This window comes from Panthera uncia (genome assembly GCF_023721935.1).
Source record: "Panthera uncia isolate 11264 chromosome A1 unlocalized genomic scaffold, Puncia_PCG_1.0 HiC_scaffold_16, whole genome shotgun sequence".
Lineage (NCBI taxonomy): Eukaryota > Metazoa > Chordata > Mammalia > Carnivora > Felidae > Panthera > Panthera uncia.
In genome coordinates, this window is record NW_026057576.1 from 28,533,058 (window position 1) to 28,543,810 (window position 10,753).

General features: G+C 37.1%; 1 pseudogene; it reads right to left on the bottom strand.

The window, feature by feature from the left end:
- Positions 1 to 285: 285 nt before the first annotated feature.
- Positions 286 to 965, bottom strand: LOC125933832 (40S ribosomal protein S10-like; annotated as a pseudogene).
- Positions 966 to 10,753: the final 9,788 nt, after the last annotated feature.

Genomic DNA, 10,753 nt, shown 5'->3' on the forward strand with positions numbered 1-10,753 from the left:
ATTTCTCTCTCTTAGATTTAGATTTAATTGACGTATTATATTAGTTTCAGATGTACAACATGATTCCATATTTGTAGATATTGGGAAATGATCACCTAGTAAGTTTAGTTAACATCCATCACCACATATTGATAAAACAATTTTTTTCAAGTGGTGAAAACTTTTAAGATCCCCTCTCTCAGCAACTTTCAAATATACAATACAGTGTTATTTATTTATTTGTTTATTTATTTATTTATTTTTCTGGCTACAGATTTATTCAACAGAAAATAGTCTCCTCCAGCTTTACTCAGGTGGCTGGCCACATCCATAACCAAAATCCACCTCTAAACTGGAATTCAGTTGCTGACCCAATCCTGGCTTCAGCTTTCTTGTTGGCATCAGGGGTCACAGTGCTTCATCTGCAGGTGTCTCTGTCAGCTTCCCCTACTGTGAGTTTCCCTCCAGACCATTGGGCCCTGGCCTGCTGGTCTCAGGTTTCAGGACGGCTGTGGCACAGAGAGGCAGACACAATATCAGGGGGGAGGTGGAGGCAGTCATAGAGATACTGGATACCCTGGCTGGTAAGGTACCAGTAGAAATGCCTCCAGGCAAACTGTTCCATTTTTTTAAATTTTAATTTTTAACGTTTATTTATTTTTGAGAGGGGGAGGGGCAGAGAGAGAGACACACACACAGAATCTGAAGTAGGCTCCAGGCTTAGAGCTGTCAGCACAGAACCTGACATGGGGCTCAAATCCATGAACCATGAGATCATGACCTGAACTGAAGTTGGACTCCCAACCGATTGAGCCACCCAGGAACCCCATGGCAAACTCTTCCTTTATGTAGCTTTGTGAGCTGAGAGACTGTGTGGCCTTCATGACGTGGTCTTTAGGCATGTGGATGTCCTTCTTGGCCACCATCATTCCGTCCTTGAAAAGGAGTTCATAAATGACAATACGATTCTTCTTGAGCATCAACATTTGGTGGCCGTTATGTCTGAAAAGCCAATACAGTGTTATTGACTGTAGTCACTGTGCTGTACCTTCCATCCACAGGACTTATATCCTTTATGGCTGTAGGTTTGTGCTCTTCAACTACCTTCTCCCCTTCACTGCTTTCTTAAACATGTATTTTAATGCCCTCTTTTCTCTAAATCCTGTGACGTTTCTAGCAGCTTACTCTGATAGTAGGGTAGACATTTAGACTGCAGAGGAATGAACAATTCATTGCAAAGACACACAGGTCAAGTTTCCTGCACTGCCCTGCCCAGACCTGGCAAAACTCTGCCTTTCTTGAAGGGGATTTGTTCCCCTTGAAGGGGGATTGCTTGTGGCCACCACCCCCTCACTCCTGCAGAGCCGCACCTGTACCCTCTTTGTCTTCCTCATCATGTCTTCATGAGACAAGACTGACTCTTGACCTGGAGGATGGTGGGGTTAAGTTAAAAAATTGACTGGCTAGTCATTTAAAAGCTACAGAGCAAGAAATAAAATGTTTCCAAATTCTTACTAGTCCCCTACCGGGGAAGTTTCGGCATCGGGCAGAGTGAGCCAGCCACCACCCTCCTCTCCCTTGAGAGGAGCAGAAGTAGCCTTTGTCAATATATAAGATAAATCCTTGATTGAGTTGGAAGCCTGGCTGCTTTTTTGTGCCCCTTGAGAGCAGGATCCCCTTGACTCTCAGTAACCTTTTCAGCATTTCACTCAACATGATCAATAGCTTTCCATTAATGCTCCTGGACCCAGAGGATGCAGAATAGATGAGAGAAGGCAGGTGGGGTGATAGATACTTCAGAATCACCCAAAGGTAAATGGTTATTTCATATATAGAATTCAGGATAGAGCTTCACTCTAAATATACACATTTCCCTAAGACAGGTGAGTGACTGCATTGCTCTCTGGAGGGGGCCGAGGTGGCCGTCAGCATTTTAAGAATTAGCCTACTTTTGCCTTCCTTTCCATGAAGAAGAAAATGTCCTTAGAACAAATGTCTCCCAAGAGAACTTTCTAGAACAACTGAACATGTGCAGTGACTTTCCAAAAAAAAAGCCTACGTTTTTCTTTTTTATGGTGAGTTTATTATTCCACAAAATGTGGGAGATAGGACTGCAATAGAAAGTGATTTCTCATGAGGAGCAAGATTAGGTAACTGGGAGGTTTCACATGCCAGCCTCTCTGCCATGCCTGTTCATGTGTTTCGTGTTTGGAAAATGCCCTCAGAGGTATTTAGGAAATGTGCAGAGTAGGCATGCTCTGCATAATGGCAATGCAATAGAGCAGCTATGCCAAGAGCCTTGGGCCTGTGAAAATCCCACCAGATAAGAAAGAAATGGCACAGTGAAAAACCTGGCTCTCAGTGAAGATGGGAATGATCACATCATATTTCTCTAATGAGGGACCCACTTGGACCAGGCACCCGAGTAGATTTGCAATAGCATTTTATGGGCCCATGCTTCCTTCCTTCTAGTCCCCATTGTATCTCCCTCATATAGTCATGATCACATTTTATTTTTCATTTACTGATATATGTACTGCACCTTATGAGTTTATAAAGACTTTCCTTTGTAATAGTCTCTTTTAAAAATAGCATTTGTTTAAAAATGATCAAAGTAATATATGGCCATGAAAAACAAAAGCCCAAAGATTGCAAAGGGGCTTATTGTGCAACTAAAAGAAGCTGTCTTACAACCATCTCTCAGCTCACCTCTCAGAAGCAACTGCTTTGAACTTTTTTAGCTGTTTCTTTGCACAGTTATTGCTATTGATTGGTTTATTAACTTTAGACATTATTCTCTTTCTAGTATAATGTACCTCTCATACTCTATTCCCTACTCCTTCCTCTATCCTTTAAATATATTTATTTTTAGTTATAGCAGTGAAGTGATCATATCTTTATGAGTATTTATTTGACTATCTTATACTTCAGATTCCAGTAGAATATAATGGTTGTATTTTCTTTCTTCAGTAGCTGTTGGTTTTTCTTCATGTTTCCAACGGGCTTTCTTTCTTTCTGTGTGTTGATTGCTCTTATATTTTTTACTATTCCAAATCTTTAAGGATTTGTCAAATCCTAACAATGTGTGAGTTACTGCCTGCAATGCTCTGCCCCAATTTCCTATGTGACTTTCCCTTTGGTGACCAATTCACAATGAAGCAGCAAGCTCTGTGAGGGGCCGCCATATCTTTACATCCATATATTCTTCATACCTTTCACATTGTCTGGGGTATACTGGGCATTCATTCAATATTTGATGAGTGAATGAGTGACTGTATTTCCATGGAGTGTTGAACAAATGAAGTTAGGCTTTCTGTGCTTGAGTGAAATTACTTTCAGATGTTAAATGTGATAATATAATTTTTTGAATCCACCAGTTTACTTTCTCATTGTCTTTACATTTTACTCTTGAGTTCACCTTGTAAATATTCACATGTTCCCAAGTGTAATCTGAATTGAAACCAGAAAGTTGGTAGTGCAAGTTGTATCAATCACATAAGATTAGTTATGATTACTGAAGTCTAGATATGAAACAGCTGCCATTTATTCAACAAGTTAGTGTACTGTTTGCTCACCTGAGCAAACTACTGTTTACATATTTATTATTATTACCTCCATGTCTTCTTGGTGTGATTATTGACTATAAACCATGTGCAATTTCAGCTCTAGTGACTTTGCACTATTTGGTGCCTCTGCCTGGAATTTTTTCCGTCACCTCTCACTTCCCCTTCCCTCAACACATGTATCTAAATTTCACCTACTCTATCTTCATAGCTCAGCACCATCCTCGCTGGCCAGGCCATTTCTTTCTGTTTGACACTTGTCATGAAGCACTTATCTCCATTGTAATTGAACTTTGAGTGATTCTCTGATTAATGGGTGTGTCCCTTACTAGACTGGAAGCATCTAAGTGTGCAACCCTGTTTTGCCTTCTGTTTCATTCCTAGCTTTCTGCATGGACCTTGGCACAGCAGATGCTCAATTGTGCCATTAAAGCTTTCCCCCATGATTTAATTTTTTTAAGTTTGTTTATTTTGAGAGAGAGAGATTGAGGGAGAGAGAGAGAATGAACAGGGGAGGGGCAGAGAGAGGAGAGACAGAATACCAAGCAGGCTCCTTCTGTCAGTGCAGACCTGAGCCGAGATCGAGTCTGATGCTCAACTGACTGAGCTATTTAATTTTTTAAAATAAATCTCTGACTTTAAACTTCTGGAAGTTTCCTTTCTAAAAATGATTGTAAAAAGTTGACTTTTAGGCTCGGTGAAGGACTATGAGATTAAGCTTAAAAATCTGGATTAGTGAGATATCAAGAAATCCAGGTAATTTTGTTATTATTATTTTTATTATTTTCTAGGGCAGCATTTTCTAAAGTGGAAGTGTTTTTCATTGGGTATGGAAAGAAAATATGAGAACTTCTACTCATAAGTATTTTATTTTAAATGTATAATACTTCATCTGTTATCATGAGTATTCAAGTCTTTCCACATTTATGAATTTTCTATATAACTAATGCTTATTCCATTTAGCACAATAATATTTCTATATACACTATTTTTTAACAAGATTTTTCCATTAGGCACACAGAACTTTTTGTCATCTTTAAAAGAGTACACTGGCCTTAAGCCTTTTGCTGGTGAGTCAGTCATTGCCAGAGACACTAGAGAGTAAAATTTACTTACGATTGATTTTCACAAGGTGGTACAACATATTAGTAGAAAAACTGGTTAGATGTGAAGACTTGACTTTTTATTTATTTTTATTTTATTATTTTATTTTTTTTCCAATATATGAAATTTATTGTCAAATTGGTTTCCATACAACACCCAGTGCTCATCCCAAAAGGTGCCCTCCTCAATACCCATCACCCACCCTCCCCTCCCTCCCACCCCCCATCAACCCTCAGTTTGTTCTCAGTTTTTAACAAGACTTGACTTTTTAAATAGAAGAAATCAAATATTTGGTAAGTGCTAAAAGACCACTCATAAAATATGAGTGGAGTAAAAAGAATAGCAATATAAGAAACATAGGTGTACCCACAGCCCTGTTTTCAATAGAATATTTTAATTTCCTCTAAAACCTGGAGGCACTACTGTCTAGATCCTTCTCTTTCTTTCTACTCTAAGGATGCAACCATTATTATAAGTTTTGTGTTCATCAACTTTCTTTTTCATGGCTTCAAAATGTGTATTTGCAGGCTGAATAAAATGTTCTTTAATTTTTGCATGTTTCTGATTACAAATGGAGGCGTACTATATGTACTCTGCAGCTTGATATATATATATATATTTTTTTTAATTTATTTTTTGCTCCATATTGTGTCCATGAGATCATTTCTTATTAGGGAGGGTAGCCATACTTTGTTCATTATCACTGATGCATAATATCCCATGTGAGATGACACCACATTTATTTATCCAACCTAGTGGGTTGTCTCTAGATTTTGCTATCACAAACGGCAGCGTTTGAATGTACTTTGCACACACCGCCTGTGAGCATGTGCAGGAATTTCTCTTGAGAACGAATCTAGGGTTGGAATTGCTGAGTCATAGGTTTATGTATATTTATTTTTAAACTAGATGAAGCCAAAATGTTCTCCAAAATAATTGTCCAAATTTATACTCCCAGCTGCAGAATTCATGAGTTTTGGATGTTCTACCTTCTCTCTAGCACTTGGTATTGTCAAACTTTTAATTTTTGCTATGCTGGTAAGTGTGAAGTGTTAAGACATTATCGTTTTAATTTGCATTTCCCCAGTTACTAATGAGGTTGAGCATTTTCTCCCCATATTTATAGTTTATGCAGATTTTCCTTTCTATGAAGTGCCTGTTCAAGTATTCTTCCCGATCTAATTGTTTTGTTTGCCTTGTTTTGTGCGTTGATCTGTGGTTCCTTAGAATGAATTTCATCAAATCTAAGAGATCACTGATTATAAGAGGTGCTACTATTTTATTTATTACTAAGAAGGAGAAATACTAACAAATTGTGACACACTGTTGATAGTAAGATGCGTCTGATCTAAAAGATGCTAAAATATGAAAGACGTGCATTTCAGAACGTTAAAATATTATATATTCTGGATATTAATCCTTTGCCAATTAAATGCATTTTGAAGTATATTCTCCAGCTTGTATTTTGTCTCTTTATCTTCTTTATACAGTATTTTGATGCAAACTAGTTTTTAACTGAATATCTTAAATCAAGTCTAATTTTAAAAGCTTTTTCTCTATGCTTTGTATATTTTGTGTCTTAAGAAGTCTCTCTCATGCTGAATCATAAAGATATTTTTCAATATTTTATATTATACATTTCATGGGTTTGCCTCCTGCATTTGGGATTTTAGTTTACTCCATAATTGATTTTGGAGTATGACATGTGGAAGGCTCCAAAATAATATCAATGGATCTAGCATCAAAAAACCCCATTCTTCACCAACTGCTCTGTAATTCTATTTCAATCTTAAATCAAGTGTTTATAGATGCGGGTGGTCTGCTTATGGCTTCCCAGATCTGTTCCATTAGTATATTTGTTTCTTCCAACACCATTACCATGCAGATGGGTGTGGATCTACCATGAAGCTCAAGAGCCTTGAACAACAATACCTCCTCATTTCAGTACCTCTCATTTGCTTGGGTCTCTGACTTAATAGTTATAATTTTGTATTATTTTCTTTAGAAGGGTACTCAATTTGCATAAACTTCAGGCCCTGCATAACCTAGATCCACCCTTTTGTGCAATCTTAATTCCTATCACCTCAAGTCCTCTTCCTACCTCCCCATTCTTGTTCTTCTGAAATGCCTTGACTATTCTTGGCCTTTGCTTTTTTGTATGCATTTTAGAATCACCTTGTCATCTCCCATAAATAAACTTCAGTATTTTAAGTGGAATTACATCACATCTCTAAGTAAAATAGGAAACATGAACATCTTCGCAATATGGAGTTTTCAACTCATGGATATCTCTCCATTTACTTCGCTCTTCATTAATGTCTTTCATAGAACTTCATAATTTGTAATAAATATTTTGCATATTTTTTATTAGCTTTTAGTTTTTGGGGGGTATTGTAGTGAAAAAGAAACCCTGTATTTTCCAAGTATTATTGATGGTACAGAGAAATGCAATTGAATATTGAATACTGAATTTATATTCAGTGGCTTTGTTTATCTTTACTATTAGTTCTAGTAGCTAATCACATGTTAGTATTGTCAATTTTGTTTCTCTTTTTCCAATCCATACTCCCACCTACCCTCTGTTCCTCCCTCTCTCTGTCCGTCCTTCTCTTCCTTTTCTCCTTTCTTTCATTCTTGTTTTCCTACACTGCCTAGTGTCTCCAGTGCAGTGTTGTAGAGATTATAGGCACCTTGTCTTCTTTTTTAAAAATAGCTTTATTGAGACATAATTCACCTACCATACAATTCATCCATTTAAAGTGTATGACCTAATGGTTTTTAATCTATTCAAAAAATGATGCAACCATTATCGCAGTTTAATTTTGGAACATTATTGTTATCCCAAAAAGAAACCCTGTATTTATTACAGCCATTCACTCTCCATTCTAACAGTCCTTCCCCCAATATCCACCCCTAACGCAGCCAATCCTGGGCAAGCACTGATCTTTCTTTCTCTGTAGATTTGCTTATTCTGGATGTTTCATATAAATGGAATATGTGGCCTTTTGTGGCTGGCTTCTTCCACTTAGTAGAATGTTTTTAGGTTTCATCCCTGATGTAGCATGTATCAGTACATAATTTGTTTGTATTGCCAAATCATATTCCATTGTGTGGGTATGGCATATTTTATTTATGGATTCATTGTGTAACTGAACCCAGTTCCATCTGCCTGATGCTCAGCAAAACCAATCACTGAGACATCAGGTATGTGGCAAGGAAAGAGTTTATCTGTGAGGCAGTCAAATGAGGAGATGGGAGGACAAGCCTCAAATCCACCTCCCTGAAGGGGGAGAGAACAGTTTTTTATAGGGGTTGAAGTTACATACATATTGATGAACAGGGCAGGGAAACTTCTGACTATTCACGAGGAAAGATGGTGCATGTGCATTGAGCAAACATGTGTGTAACATACATCCCATGTTCACTTTGGGGTGGAGACAACATCAGACTGAGATATAACTGAGCCTGATGTCAGGAGCTTATCTTAGGACAAGGAGAATGGGCTATGGGCATGCTCTGAGAGCCAGTATAAACTGGATGGGGTCTTGGGCTTGTTATCTTGGGTAAGGAATGTAGGGTCTTGCTTGTTCATAGTCTGGACCCTTATCAGTTGATCTTGAGTGCAGGCTTCTGCAGAGACAGCTAGTGGATTTGTTACTGGCATCCGAAAAGACACAATAGCAGATAAAGGAGAAACAATTTTCTGAAAAACAAGCTTTGAACTTTCTTCTAGTTTCAACTTCATTAACCCTATGGAGCACGGTTTCAATTGATTGATGGATATTTGGGTTATTTCTACTTTTTGGCGATTATGAACAATGCTGCTATGAACATTCATGTACAAGTTTTTGTGTGGACATATGTTTTCAGTTCTCTTGGGCATATATCTAGAAATGAAATTCCTGGGTCATATGTTAACTCTACATTTTATCTTTTGGGGAACTGACAGACTCTTTTCCAAAGTGGCTGTAGCATCTTATGTTCCCTCCAGTAATGTATGAAAGTTCCAATTTCTCCACATTCTTGCCAACATTTGTTATTGTCTGTTTTTTTGGTCATTGCTATCCTTGAGGGCATTGTGTTATCTCACTAGGGTTTTGCATTTCTCTGATGGCTCATGATGATGAGTATTTTTACATGTGCTTATTAACCATCTATCTTCTTTGGAGAAATGTTTATCAGGTCTTTTGACCATTTTTGAAGTAGGTTATGTGTCTTTATTTTTAAGTTGTAAGAGTTCTCTAGGTATTCTAGATGCAAGTCCCTTATCAGATATGTAATTTGCAAATATTTTCTCCTATATGGCTTGCATTTTAATTTTCTTGATGATGATATTTGAAACAGAACTTTTTAATTTTGGTGAAGTCCACTTTATCTATTTTTTTCGTCATGTGTACTTTTGGTATCATATCTAAGAAGACTTTGCCTAACCCAAGATCACAAAGATTTATGAGTCATTTAGGCTTTTCAGTAAATCTCTTTTAAAAGGCTAAGAAACTTGCCCTCTATTATGAAAATACTTGGAATCCCATCAAATGCATTTATTTGTACTTATTGAAATGACCAGACTTTTTCTTATTTTATCTTTTATTGTGGTCAAGTACATCAAATTGGCTCTCTAATGTCAAACTTTCAATCCTGGCATATATCCAGGTTGTTCATGACACAGTATATTTTTTCACATAGTGCTATATTTGATTTGATAATATTTTCTTTAGGAGTTTTGCATCTATGTTCATAAATGAGATTGACTCTGTAATTTTCTTTTCTCAAACGGTCTTTGCCAGATTTTAGAACTGAAGTTATGCTGCCAGCCTCATAAGTTGAGCTGGTGAGTATTCTCTCTTTTACTCTGCTCTTGGGTAGATTTTTGTAAGATTAAAATTATTCTTGAATGTTCGATAGAATTTTCTGGCAAAACCCTTTGTGTTTCTATATGGAAGGATTTTTAACTACTGATTCAAGTTTTTTTAAAATGAGACTTCATATTATGCATTTTTTTATTTCTAGGAATTTTGTAGGAATGTGTCCATCTCATTTAAATTTTCAAATTTATTGGCATAGAATTGTTCATGATATCCTTATTCTTTAAAAACATTTCCACTGCGTGAAGTTGTATCTTCTTTTTATTCCTAAAAATGTATATTTGTGCCATTTTTTTTCTTGATCAATGTTGCTGGTGTTTTGTCAATATTATTGCTCTTTTCAAAAATCCTACTCTTTGCTTTGTTCATAGTCTCTATTGTATTGACTCTCCCAGTGATGAACTCCAGGTTGCCCTAGTTCCCTGTTTTCCTAATCAATGCTACAATGTGCATCCTCCAACATGTCTCCTTTTGGACCTATGTGGGAAGTTGTCTGGAATGTATATTCAGGACCAGATTTTCTGGACAAGAGGGAATGTGTGTATGTAGTTTGAATAGGCAGGGTTGATTTCTCTCATTGGTCTATAATCTCACTGGCAGTGGATGGGGTTTTCCTATGTCCCCACATCCCCACCTAACAATTGAGCTCATCTACCTTTCAAATTTTAACAATTTTAGGGGCGCCTGGGTGCCTTGGTCGGTTGAGTGTCCGACTTCGGCTCAGGTCATGATCTCACGGTCCATGAGTTCGAGCCCCGCATTGGGCTCTGTGCTGACAGCTCAGAGCCTGGAGCCTGTTTCAGATTCTGTGTCTCCCTCTCTCTCTGCTCCTCCCCTGTTCATGCTCTGTCTCTCTCTGTCTCAAAAATAAATAAACGTTAAAAAAAATTTAACAATTTTAATAGGTATAAAGTGATAAGCATTTTTGCTTTAATTTGTATTCTCTGATTACCAGTGTTTTGGTACATTTTATTACGTGCTTGTTGCCTTTTGGGATGTTCTGTTCATTGCCTATTCATATGCTTTGTCTTTTTTTTTTTTTATAGTTTCTATCTTTTGCTTACTGATTTGCAGTCACTTTCTGGATATTCTACATATTAGTCTTTTGTCAGATTTAGACACTGCAAATACATTCTTCTGTTTTGTTGGTTGTTTATTAATTTTTTCCCATCGTACATTTTGCTGAATAGAAGTCCTTAAGTCTGATGTAATCAAACTCATCAATTCTTTTGCCTAACGGTG